Below are 13,968 nucleotides of genomic sequence, written 5' to 3'. Positions count from 1 at the left end.
TGTGTCTGTTCCTTCGTGTGTACTTCAGCATATAAATGACTACTTCCTTGTACCCAACCTGAATGACATGTGCATCTGTGTAACTGCAGTGCACAAAGCAAACGAGTAGTGCACTTACAGTTCCAGCAGATCAGGTTCCTCAAGTGGGGCCTCAAGCGGGGCTTCAAAATATGACGACTCCAATGTCCTATGAAAATTCCATAATGAGGAAATACCATTAGTACCATACCTACCCATGTACAAATGTGACATTGAAAAGTACCATACCCATCTGTCTGGTTTGGAACGTAGCTAGCATCATTAGGATCCAACATCCTGCACAAAATCAGTGTACAGTCAATATACGTACACTTATGCATTCAGAAATGGGCTGCATGAACACAGAAAATACAATCCGGTATAAGTGTACATAGACCTACTCTGCCATGCTGTCTTCATCATCAGAATGGGGACCATCATCCATGGGGACATCATCCATGGGGACATCATCCATGGGGACATCATTCATGGGGACACCATCATGGATGACGGGACCATCAGGAGGGAGGATGGGACCATCAAAAACTGGAGTTGAAGTGCGTCGCACGTCGTCATAGAATAGAACTGGCTCTGTCTGACAAGATGCGTCACTGAGCTGAGGAGGCGGTCGTGTTTGCACGATGACTTGTGGAACTAATCAAGAAAAGTAAATTTGCAGATAGTATCCCTATCCATATTCCTATGAAAAGCAAAGAAATCTTACCACTGTTCTCCAAAGTTTGTGTTCCATGCTCCGTGTATGTTGGCCTGACTGGGCTGGGTAACACAGGTGACACTACCTGAGTAGCAGGTGGGGACAACGGTGCTGTCTCCACATCGCCACCAGTGTCACAAATGACTCCACCGATATCTGCGAAATACGTTCAGTGTATTTCGTGATAGCGAAGCCAATAGCGAATACAATGCAATTAAGTGAACACGAAACGTAACAGCATCAAGAACACTCATTCACAGTGTTCTTCCAACTGCAAACTTATGCTGCACTCACCACATTCGGCACTGAAGTGATCTTCCGCATCCGTATTTGCAGGCACTGTGGGTGTGCTCAGCTCGTACGCACTGAGTGCTTCGTCGACAAGCTGCACACAAAATTAGCAAATTTTAGTTTGTGAACACACATTACAAATTAACCTCACCTCTTTCCGCCTTTGCTCGTCGTACGATGCACGCGCAGGTAGTTCCATATGCCTTCCGAAAATCGTGGGCACGGCGCCGGGCACGAGAGATCGCCGTTTGTTGCTGCAGCCCATATTGAACATGAGTTCGGTCGAGGGATCGAACATATTGGGACTGAAGTGTTTGGAGCAAAGTCTGCTGTGAGTTGTCGGATGCCAACTCCTCGTTTTCGGCGGAATAGCGGCCACCCACTGACGAAAACAATCACTGTCTTTCGGAAAGTGAAAGAACGAAACATCGGGCGTCGTCGGGTGCTTGCTTTTGCAGCCTTTAGCGCAACACATTGTCCCAACCATTCCGCTCGGTGAACGTCTTTCCTCTGCCACTGACGGCACAGGAATTTATAATGAAAAATATCACGCAAAGTACTCGCCAACGATAGAACAGAACGAAGCAGAAGAAACAGAAAAGCGCGCGCTCGAGAAGACTACCGGTGACGTGAAGCACAGTGTTGCTAGACTGCCGTTCCATGGAAAAATCGCCGAATCACTGGATGGAAAAAAATCGTTTTCTAATTATCTATGTCACCTGGAGATGAGATATTCCGACCACTGAAACATCATACGATATAGATTGACGTAGCATTGTTAGTTCATAACGCTTTTGGTGCGGAGTCTCCCTTTAAAACTTGAACGACCGGCTCAAGCCGTCCGTACGCGCTTTCAATACAATTCGGCTGTACCATTTTCACGAACAAATTACGGTGATCAACGTATATCTTTTCAAGCTGCAGTGCTCTTAAACAAATTCTCAATAAATGCCACTACAAGTATAGCCACAATCCGCGAACTAGTACGTTAAGTATACGTTGACTTGTTTGTCTGCTTACTTTCCCTTTTCTTTATTCAATTTTTTTTTGCATCTTTATGCAATTGCTAGCGTGTATATCTTGATATGCTGATAGGTTGTATGATTGTTCAGGTATATAACAAATGTGATTTTCTTTGTATTATTGCACATGTTCAATTGCCACTGTCATTAGGGGGCCAGGGCCACGTCAAGCTGTTCGCCCAGCTTTTTGCTCTGAGCTCCCACATCGTCAAATGTAAATAAAGATTGACTGATTGATAGTGTGATGGTCACTATATGGGCGGGACATGACGCCATGGTCCCTTTAAAAGGAGAAACTTGGCATTGTGGGAATATTCTGGATCTCATCTTGAAGTCTTGCCTCTGTGAGACACAATGTAGATTACTGTAAATAAATTGCTGTCTTCATCGATCCACGGCTGACTCTTCGCTTGATCACATTCACATCCGACCCCGTCCGCAACTGCTGCTGACATCATCTGGATCCATCTGCCATCATAGGATCACAGCACTACGGACAACTTCATCATCATCATCATTATTCATTCACTTCTATTAATTTCTACTTCCATAAACGACCCAGAGTATCCGTCAGAGTCGTGGAACCAGTTGAATATATTTTAAGAAGATGATGAGTCTTGTCATCAGTACGCAATACGTCCGGAAATTCGCGACCGCATATCTGAAGTATAAGAAATAGTTCACGCTGAAGTTCAAAAGATTCGAGGCCAATATGCAATCAATCAATCAAGGCCAATAATTCCAAGAGGACCTACAGTTCACACAGAAAAGGGATGGTTCCTGTACAGTCCTCGTCGTCGTGTTCTCATTGGAGCAACTTCGTAGCTTTTATAATTAAAAAGTTAATTATTGAAAGTTAATTAAGACATTGCCTTAGGAGTCTGTTAATGCCCCCCTACGGAGTGCCCTTCAGCATATACTATATTGCAATTGATTTCATCTCGGAAAAAGTGATTGATATATTTTTAAAAAATCTGTTCACACTTAGCGTGGACACCCTGTATATTGTGCCACATTGGGTTGCATAGTGTAAGGGTCGTACTCGACACGGATGACGATTTTCCAGGGTTACGCCACACCCCGCCTAAATGTAGTGTGGAGAGTACACTATCAAACGTGCAGAATGTGCATGGATGGCACCTGAGTACACAGCAGCTAGTTGCATTTGAACAGGAGAAACACTGTCCCTGGGATAATTCCGAAAGTTTGAAAAAGGCAGCACTTGTACCGAACGCCCAATTTGAGCATCAAACTACATACATCGTACCATAAGTTTTCCTTGTTTGATTCCGTGTTAACTCCGCGAAGCAACTAGTACCATTAGCGTTAAGAGCAGAGATGTCAAGCTGAGGAGTTGTTATAATGTGGTATCGTCCTTCCCACTGCTATTCTCTCGTCTTAGCAGCCACACATTCCGTTGTCACTTATCAACAGTTCCGCAACTTGTTCAGAAGTTACATTATCTTGCATCTGCCCCAAGTACACTGACATGCCAGAGTGACACCATATTTGTAGTGTTGGCAGAAGCATTTTATAGAGTTTCAAGCACAACATTGTTATTCATGTTGAAACACTTGCTGAATGACTAGCTGCCTTTTTGGCCAGATGATTACCTAACAGATCGGAAACAGTACGCCATGGTACAAAACCACCAAAACACCAGGTCTGCTGCTTTGCCGGACTTGTCTGAATTTCCTCAAGGTTCTGTGCTTTGACCGTTATTATTTTCTTTTCATTCCGTGTTAGCGCCGCGAAGCAACTGTGACTATGACCGGCGTACAGATGCGGACAGATGGATAGAGGCAGTCTTGGGAAAAGTTACTTTCAAAAGTAACTAAGTTACAGTTACCCTGTGAAAATTGTAACTAGTTACAGTTACAGCTACTAGTTACAGTTACAAGTTACAGTTACTTTAGAAATTTTCCAAGCAAAGAATGAGATCAACAGGCTTTATTGCATACATTGAAATTGATGATGATAATTGGAGGTTTTTGGCGCAAAAGCGACGCATACATTGAAGTTATGCTATTTATATATATGTTACATTTGAGCAGCAGCTGGTGTTCGAAGTTTACATTTTGCGGCACCCGCTATCACCACTGATCTTCTCTCCAACGAGCTTACGTCTATCCAGCGTGCGGTGGCACGGATGCAGCTCCTGTTAAAATTGAAAGCACGCTGTTTTAACACTAGTCTGCTTCCTGCACGTTCAGCATATTGGAATACCTGTTCGAAGCAGTTCAGCAGTCGGCTGTGCAGCAGACGGCAGAAACCTTCCCTAACCTCTCAACAAGTGAGTGCTTCATGTCGTCGTAAGCACTGTTGATCAGGGCAACAAGAGCTTTTCGCCCGATTACTGTTCTTGCAGGCTGGTGTACCTCTATCATGCGTCTAAACTGCTCGTTCTCCACAACGGAAAAACACTGCATGCTCCCCACAACAAAATTTAAAATAGCCCGGTCTATTTGTCTCTGAGATACTGCAGACGACGTGGCTACCAGTTCCACCAATTTCTTCTGTTGAGCCTGAGTGTTTGGTTGCCTTTCGCCTTCCGGAGCTTTACGCTTCTGCTGTGCAACACGGTGCAGACCAGGATGCTTGCTCTGAAAAACCGTTTGGTAACCTCCTAATGCCGGCAAAATGCTCACAATACAAGGTAACTTACTTCCAGGTGCTTCTTCAAGTTGCTGTAGATGTCTTGCTGCATGAATAAGTTTTCTTGCACGTCTTGCAACGAACTTTGACGTTGACGTCAGTAGAGCACACCAAATCAAATGTACCCTCATACATTGGCCAAGGAACCTTCGGGGCACCTATGATGTTGCCTGTCGGTACACCGGCCACTCGAAATGTTCGAAATGTCATCAAGTGACTCTTTGTAACACATTTTTTTACAGGCCTTTAACGTGCCTATTACTTCTACCGTACCCCGTGCGAGAGTGCCGCGCATAACCTAGCGCACTTCCCTCGCATACCTTCGGTAGCCTCCTATCGAGGTCAAACACCCAAGGAGGCATAGAAATCATAAGGAGCATGCTAGAAGGAAACCTCCGAAACTGGGACGTACGGGCGAGGGGAGCGCCAGATTGAATCAGCTACTGTTGCCGCGGCGCATGGAAACAAAGGAATCCAGTAAGCATACAGCAAACATAACGCCAAAAATGTTTTTCGAACAGTAACACACCGCAAGAACTCATGAAACCGTAAGATATATGAAAACACACACACACACGAAGAAACAGACACGACACGGACGCCACATAGGGACGCCGTCTCCGCCGCTGGCGCTGCCTCAACCACCCTTGACTACAAGCCTGGATAGGGGCGGACACTGACAAAATATGTAGCCGACGGAAGCAGAGGAGCAACCAAGCAAGTGTTGCAACAGTTTTTGGAACTGTGGCTGCTTTCACGGGCTGTAAATACATGACGTTTCCTCGGCTGATTCAATATGGCTGCCTCCGAGCGCATACATTGAGAGAGGGAAGAGCCCCCTTTAAGTGCTTTGCTCTTCTCCGATCCTCCTCCCCAGCTTTCCTTCTAGCCTCTATCCGTAAGATTTCTACGCAAGGAGGAGCACATGACACGTGCCTAGTTTTGTGTGCTTCGGCGGGTAGCTGCATCAACAGAGATTCGTTGTGTGTGTGCTGTGCGTCGTCGCTTCTATTTTTTTTTTCGTCACTTTGGAACATTCTGGTTTGCACCACATTCACAATTTGTTTTTGTCGAGTAACCGACCATATAGCATAACCACCGCCAAGACCAATGGCGTTGCGAAAGAAATGCGAAGTGGGTAAAATTATCGTGAAAATATACAACTTCGAAATAAAGTAACTAGTTACTGTAACTAGTTGCTGAGAAAAGTAACTAGTTGCAGTTACAAGTTACGTTTTCGTGACAAATAACTAGTTACAGTTACAAGTTACATTTTTTGTAACTAGTTACTGTAACTAGTTACTTTTAACTACGTTACTTCCCAATACTGTATAGAGGACAGCAGGAAGGAGTGGAGGACAGGGGATTAGTATGCGTCCTGGGCCGGCTTCAGGGGGAACTGTGCAGACATTCGTCTGGAAAGTCTTCGGAAAGCCCAGGGAAAACCTCAGACAGCACAGCCGGTGGTAGGAGCTGTTATTATCCCTTCGCTTCGTTAAGTACCTTATCCGTATAACATATCATTTCAAACCTGGATATTCGCAGAGAGTGGCAGCGTATGTCAGCTTTGAACTCCATCATTGATCAAATCCTACACACTGACTGAGAGCTTGCAGCGCTTATCTGCACGGCGCGGCGCGGCGCCTGGCAATTGTCTCTCAATGTGTTTCTGTTTATCATACGAAAAAGGTAGTATTTTGAGCGTATGCAAATCAGCCGCTGAGGGGCCGATGTCTCAAGTATCATTACCTAAAAGGAAGTTCTTCATCCGGGGGACCTACGTGAAACACCCATTATAACTAGATGTTCTTAAAATTCATATTGCACGCATTTAACACATAACTTGGGAGCCACATTCTCCATTTTATTTTCCCCTACAGCAATCCAAGCCAAAATAAACGTAACTTGCTACATATGGATAACGTGTTACGTTGCGTCTATAATCATTATCGTCATTAATAATCTTTGTTATTTTTTATTTTTTGTGCCTCCTGAGCAGCAGATGTCTCAAGGGCGAAGCACGTCGGTTGTACAAACCACGAATGGAGAATGTATGAAAGGCGTAGAACACCCCGAAGAATACCCTTTCAAAGCCCTGACATACTTTGAAGTATGTCAACTAGAGCCCTGCACGGGCCCGGGTCCGACCCGGCCCGCGGGCCGGGCCGGGCCGTTAAAATACGCCACCACCGCGGGCCGGGCCGGGCCCGGCCGACAAATATGTTCCCGGGAGTCAGGCCCGGCCGGGCCACGCAGCTAATCCCACACAATGGAGATGCATTAGTTCATATCATCATGCGCTTGCGTCATTCCTGTGCATATTTTGCAAAGACAAGCAAAGGATACTGCATTATGCATATGATTCGACCCTCTAGAACATTCTCCAAGCCACTTTACATTGCTCCTCACTCCTCACATATTTCACAATCACTTTGGCAAAGCTTGGTGAGAGGGGTAGGGACTGGGAGAAGCAGTTTGTCGACAGCATGCTCTACCTCCGCAAAATCTTGACAGTGTAACGGTAACGCCCATGCCCGCGTGCGTTCTGGATTTAATTTGGTCTCGTGCGGTTACGGTGTTAAACCGCCATCACTTGTATGTTTGTCTTCTCTCCTTATAAATTTACTCATAAATTTGTATGATAATCGCCAGAAACGCGTACGTCGCGGCTGGAAATACTAGGCCGGGATCTACTCGCCGGGTCACCGGGCCGGGCCGGGCTCTATTTACTTAGACGCCGGGCCGGGCTCTAGTCACTGGGTCACCGGGCCAGGCCGGGCCGGGCCGCATAAAAATATGAAGGTCCGGGCCCGGGTCGGGCCGGGCCATTTTTCGATGCGCCCGTGCCGGGTCGGGCCCGGAAAAGTCGGCCCGTGCAGGGCTCTAATGTCAACACCCTACAAATTATAATTAACCACAAGATGAAGACGCGACATCAGATATTCTACATTACTGACACTGACATTTACTGAACATTTTAGAAGTTGTGAACTTAACACGATTCGGACTGCGTATGCGTATTTCATCTATAGAAGAGAGGTGCAAATAACAACGAAAGTACCTGCCCTAAATGTTTCTTATCAGACGGTTCCGGGCAGTTTCTGTCATGTCGGGATTCGTGTGTGAAAGAATGTTCTGTTCTACGGGCAGAACATTGGAGTTTGCGTCGTTCCAAACATTTATATAAGCGCACAATCGGATCAGACGACCCGAAGATCATCGTGAAACGGGATATCATGCCAAGCATTGTCACACTCGTTTTATGTTTGTTTGTTTGCCACACTCGTGTTCACTAGTGGTTCAATATATTGACTGCATTGGAGTGCTTAAAGTGTATGAGCTATCGATCAGGATTGAAATGTATTATGCAATCGGAACTGTGCAATCGCAGGCTAAGCTACTACCGGAGCTAAGTATGGGGTACAAGTAACTAAAAGTGTAATGCATAGGTGATTTCACGCAGCGTCGGACAGGGTGGTCCGGTGGACCTCTCAGATTTTTGTTCCAATATATATTGAAGCCTGGTGCTTAGGAAGTACACTGGCGGAGGAAATAGCTGAAAATATCTTGTAGCTTTTTTTTTTTTAATATAATCTTCAAGAATGACGATTTCGAGCACTGCGCTTCCTCACAATTTTCAGGCCTCGTATCTTCGTAACCATTAAGGCTGTGCCGTTATTTTTTTCCACAGTATTGCCTATGTGCTGATGTACTGTTTGCCTTATCTTTGAGGTTCTAGGTTTTGAAGGCGTCTAGATAAAAAATCGCAGTCGTCTCATTTGCACAAATTCGCACTTTTTCGGCGTGTAACAGCTTTTACGCAAATACCAGAAAGTTTATATGAGCGACATCGTTCTGCTCGTCTTTAAACGCTCTTTCCATTCGTATAAAACACGTTGTTGGAAAATCTGGGACATACTTCCTAACGCGCGTTTAGCGAGGGGTTGTATGAAAAAAAAAAAGAAGAAAGAAAACACGACAATTCGGCAGCGTATTTTTCATATTCGCCCACTCGTGAGGTGGTTCGTATTCGTCACACATGTTGTTTATGACAATCTCACATAGCGTACTGAAAAAAAAAATCACTTCAGAAGTGGCCGTGGTTCCGTTGCGGACACTCAAAAGTAACACCATCACAGCAACATGTATGGCGCGGTGTCGAAGCCCCCGTCGCATTTTATGGCACCGTAATTTGACAAAGGTAACACACAAGGTGCCAACTAAGAAGCTGCGCATTTCCTGCAGAGCGGCTGAGATCATGTGCCATAAAGCAGTGAAACATAATCCGCTTTCCGAGTAGTTATTGAAGAGGCGATCGACAGAAGAGGAGAAGGCGCCTCTTTGCGTCACGCCTGTTGTCTTCATGCTACTTCATCTAGGCAGAACACTTTCTCTTCCTGCTGTGTGTGAGAACACAAAAACCTCAGTGCTCCTTTGTAAGGGCGTACAATGAATAGAGCTCATAGCGCAGGCCGTGTGTTCTGTGCGGACTACGGTGGTAAGAACTACGAAGCACACCTAGTACCAAAGTGGGTGTTTACTGCAACGGGACATGGGAAGAGTGGATGCGACGGTGGCGGTGGAGCACTGAAGTACAATGTCACAGTGTACAACCTGAGATGTACGGCAAATAAGGTAATTAGAAATGCAAAGCTGCCCAATGTTCAGATGTATCATCTGGTGACGCAAAGCTTCGCAAGCTTTCGTACAACCAAAAAACAAGAATGGGAACACCTCCAGCCCGCTCCTGGAATACAGTTCTCGCATGTGTGAGAAAGTAGGATGAACAGGTAATTGCGTTCGTGAAGTCTTCACGGCAAAAACTTCGAAGTGTGCATGGAGGAAAGTAGCCTTCCACTATATAGACTTTGTCCCATTTTCTGTTTGTCATCAATCAAGGACTGTACATGCTTTCAATTTGTGTTTTGCGCGTATGGCCAACGTTCATGCCGACCTACAGGGTGTAACTCCTGTCTTTCTTTTGATATTTGAACTTTGTTTTGTAATAAGCTTTATAAACCAGAACTTGACTATCTCAAATGCAACATGAAGCCACGAGGGAACGGCAGTTCGCTGTCCACCTTGGCTGCGGCCGTCACGAACCAGCCACGGTAGGGGAGCCTGGAAAGCCCGAAAATGAACTGACCACTTCTGAAGTGACAATTTTTAAGTACGCTACGTGAGCTTGTCATGAACAACATGTGTGAGGAATATGAACCACGTCACGAGTGGGCGAATATGGAAGATACGGTACCGAAGTTTCGCGTTTTTGCCTTACCATCAGCCCTTATTGAACGCGCGTTAGGAAGTAGCTATGTCCCAGATTTTCCAACAACGTGTTTTATACGAACAGATTATTTGGGAGTTGCCGTCAGCTTGTCCGCATCTACGCCGTACTATCGGTTATCACACCACTAGCATCAGACTCTTGCAAAACAATACAAAAAATTCTTCACGTAAGGCATGTAGTACCCCTGCCCTGACACACGGGCAGGCCAGAACTCCTTTGAAGTAGGGCTCCTTTACAGCATTCGAGGACCCCTTAGTGAAAGGAGTTCGCGCCGCTGCCACACGACAATGGCGATCTCCGCTTTAGTGCTTCGCTCAGCCCACTCGGGAATTGATGAGTGTCTCGGCGGCGCGGGTGCAGACTTCACGATTGTGCTTTTGTACACGCAGGGTATATAAACTGTCTTCCCATTTAGAAGAGCCCACGTATTCCTTTCTCGGACTGCACTCGCGGCCTGTTGGGCGCACTCGCAACTTTCGGTGCTTAACTATACAGGGTGCGTCACGTAAGACTGACCAGAATTTTTATTTAAAAAAGCTATGAGAGCAGCATAGACGTTGTTTTTGCAGTGGAGTTCTACGGCCATGCGGCCATCCTCTCGAAGAAAGTGTGCAACTACATGATGACTAATTACTGAAATTCATTAATTAACTCTTTAATTAGGGGATTTCGGGCAAAAGCGAGATGACAGATTGAGAGACAATCCTAGTTGCGAGCCATTTCACGTTGAACAGATCCTGAAACCCGCACGTGCGTTAAAATATCCATCCCCGAATGTTGATATGCAAATGAGCCGAAACCGAAACCGCGGCGACCGGGAACGCCGGTAGTACAGGGCTCATTTCATATCAGAGGGCCACGTGATTTGGAGCGGTGGAGATAACTGGAGTTGGTGCCAGATAAACCGCTTTCCGGCCCACATAAGCCTCCGTCGGCGTGAGTGATGCGCACATCAGGTGCGCTTTTTCGGTTTCGGCTCATTTGCATACCAAAATTAGGGGATGGAAATTTTAGCGCGCGTGCGTGCTTCAGTGTTTTTTAAACGTGGAATGGTGTTCAGCGAGGATAGTCGCTCAATCTGCTATCTCGCTTTTGCCCGAAATTCCCTAATTAAAAATTTAATTAAAGAATTTCAAGTAATTAGTCATCTGGTAGTTCCAAACTCTCTTCCAGAGGATGTCCGCCTAGCCGAAGAACATAACTGCAAAAACATCTATGCTCTTATCATCATATTAAATAAAGTTGTTGTTGTTATAAAAATTTTGGTCAGTCTTACGTGGCGCACCCTGTATATAGCCATTCATTACAGACAGGAATAGTGTGAAATACGATTATTCTTGGACTGTGTGCACCCCCACGCAGGACCGAAGCAAGCAAAACACAACTAACAACAACAATACTATCGTTCGCAGCGGTTGCCAAGGGCATTCGCTCGAGATTATTGAATTTATGATCACTCCTATTAGACACAGTAAGCTCCTGCCAAGTGGAGAAACTATTTTAGACACCCGTAATAATCTTAAAAAATAGGCATTTTTGTGTTGTATCATCTACTAATCTGCGGGATCTGCTTATCATCGGCGGAGGCTACGTTGAGGCTACGCCCTGTCGTTCGTAAATGAGATAGTAGATCTCCTTTTTCGACGAAGCCAGGTATATCTGAAAGGAGGGGTAGTAGCTGATAAGCACCAAATGCTCATAACCTCCAAACGCTCAAAACCTCCAAACGTTCATATGCACCGAAAAAAAGTTGGTGGTTTTGAGCGTTTGGTGGAAATGAGCAGGAGGGGAGAAGCTGCTCATAAGCACCAAACGCCCAGAACATCCGAATCCTCATATGCACCGAAAGGCGGGAGACCACAAAGGCCGGGTCTTCCTCTCCCGCATTTGGAACAAGGTCATAGGGCGAGAAAGGTGGAACGAATGACGACTACCAAGGCCGCTTAATGTGTCAGTTTGAAGTTTATGTAACAGCTTGGTCCTGCTTGTATGTAGTCAGAACGAATTTTTATGGAAGTTTATTTTTATCTATCGTGCATCAGTGGGTGTTTGAACGCCGTAGTGTCCGCCCATTTGGTCGAACGCCGTTTGGTCAAATGACGTTTGATCGAAGGCGTTTGATCGAACGCCGCTTGGTCGAAAACCGTTTGATCGAAAGCCGGTTGATCGACGCCGTTTGTTCGAAAGACGTTTGTTCGAAGGGAGTTCAAAACTGTGTCATCCGCAGTGCTGTGTCATCCGCTGTGTCATGCACTGTGTCATCCGCACCTCTTTTTCTGTAACGTTTGACTCGAGCATACGGAGCTGTCAATCAGGGTACTCTGCTTTTTTTCATTTTTATTATTATTATTATTTCTTTTTCTTTTTTCTTTCTTTTTTTTCGCAGGGAGACCGCTGGTTACTTGCAGACGTTTGTAATTTACGAACCAGTAGGACGCATGTTGAAGAACGTTGCCCCAGGTTGGGAGCAGCCGATAGTCTGTGTTTCTTCTGAGCACCCTTCTCATTGCTGGTGACATATTTAAAGGGAACGGTCTGAAACGGGATAGCCATATGTGCGCGAAAGCCACATATGGCTATCCACATATGCGTTAGCATCGAAAGTCCTTCGATGCTAAGAAGGAAATTTCGCCATGGCACAACGAAAGATATTAAATTAACAGCATATAAAACCTTAGTTCAACCTCGTTTAGTGTATGCATCTGCAATCTGGGTCACTACACATGCATGCTATCCGAAAAAATAGAGAAAGTACAAAGATCTGCTGCCCTGCTTATCTTGTCTAGGTTTCGAAGGCCTTCTTCGGTTACATGTCTGTTGCAAGAACTAAATTTAGATTCACCTGCACATAGGCGAAAAGTAAATAAACTAAAACTGTTCTTTCTCCTATACAATGGTCAGTTGATTGTCAGAAACAACAATACATTGTTAAAATTTATCCACATTCAACAGGAATAAATATTCGAAAAATGTCATTAATTGATTTTTTATTTGCCAAGAATGTTTAATACTTGAAATCAATTATTATTTGACAAAGTGGGTTAGCATGAGGAATGTGTTTACGAGGAATGTGTTTACGAGCAAACGGGTTACACGCAGTTAAATGTTGCTTAGGATAACGGCATTTAGAATTCCGGCGTTCAACACTCCAAGTGAACCAATAAAAAATAGATCAAACGACCGCTGCCGTTTCGATCTTCGATGAAATGTCTTTCGACCAAATCATATGTCGGCACAGTTCCTATATAGAAGTCGACCAGGATGCACATTCCCCCAGGTCGTCAGTCGTGACGTTGCCCACCTCTGTGATGCCAACAACGGCGAGACCTTTCATCGTCACCACAGTGAATTAAATTCGCCTACCCGAGGTAGAGTGTGGTTGACAAAACGTGTAAGAGAAAATGTGGCCGATGAACGGATATCAACATGGAACGCCGTCTACTCCATAGCGCCTTAAGCTACATAGACGAGTAAACATAAGAGAAAACGAGTAGCAAAAATAAACTGAATATATGTTAGAGGTTCAACGATAACACCCAGTGAGCTTGAACTAGCGGTGCAGGAAGGAGGATTGACGCTGCACAGCGTCGCAGTCAGGCACTGGCGTCATCGAATGGTTCTGTAGCATTCGCTACAGTTCCACAGTATAAAGTCTGCGTCGTGAAGCGTACATTAGAAGTAGTTTTGGCATGTGCTACAACGTGTCTGTTTTTGCATGTTCTTGCCTGTTTAGGTTTTTTTTTTGTCTAAATATCTGTCTATTTTCATGGTTTTGGCACGTAAATTTCCGAGTTCTACTTATAAGAGGAAGTAATGTCGCTCTTGAATGCCTAAAACGGTGGGCAAACAGAAATGAGTTGAAAACCAATCATCCAAAGAACCAAGCCAGTCATCTTCCAGACAGAAGGTAGATTAACTATAGGAGCGAGAATGTGTAGAGCATGTTGGATGGAGTTTCGGAAAAAAATAGTCCCGGA

This window comes from Ornithodoros turicata, chromosome 1, assembly GCF_037126465.1.
Source record: "Ornithodoros turicata isolate Travis chromosome 1, ASM3712646v1, whole genome shotgun sequence".
Taxonomy (NCBI): domain Eukaryota; kingdom Metazoa; phylum Arthropoda; class Arachnida; order Ixodida; family Argasidae; genus Ornithodoros; species Ornithodoros turicata.
Note: the sequence above shows the minus strand (reverse complement) of the source record.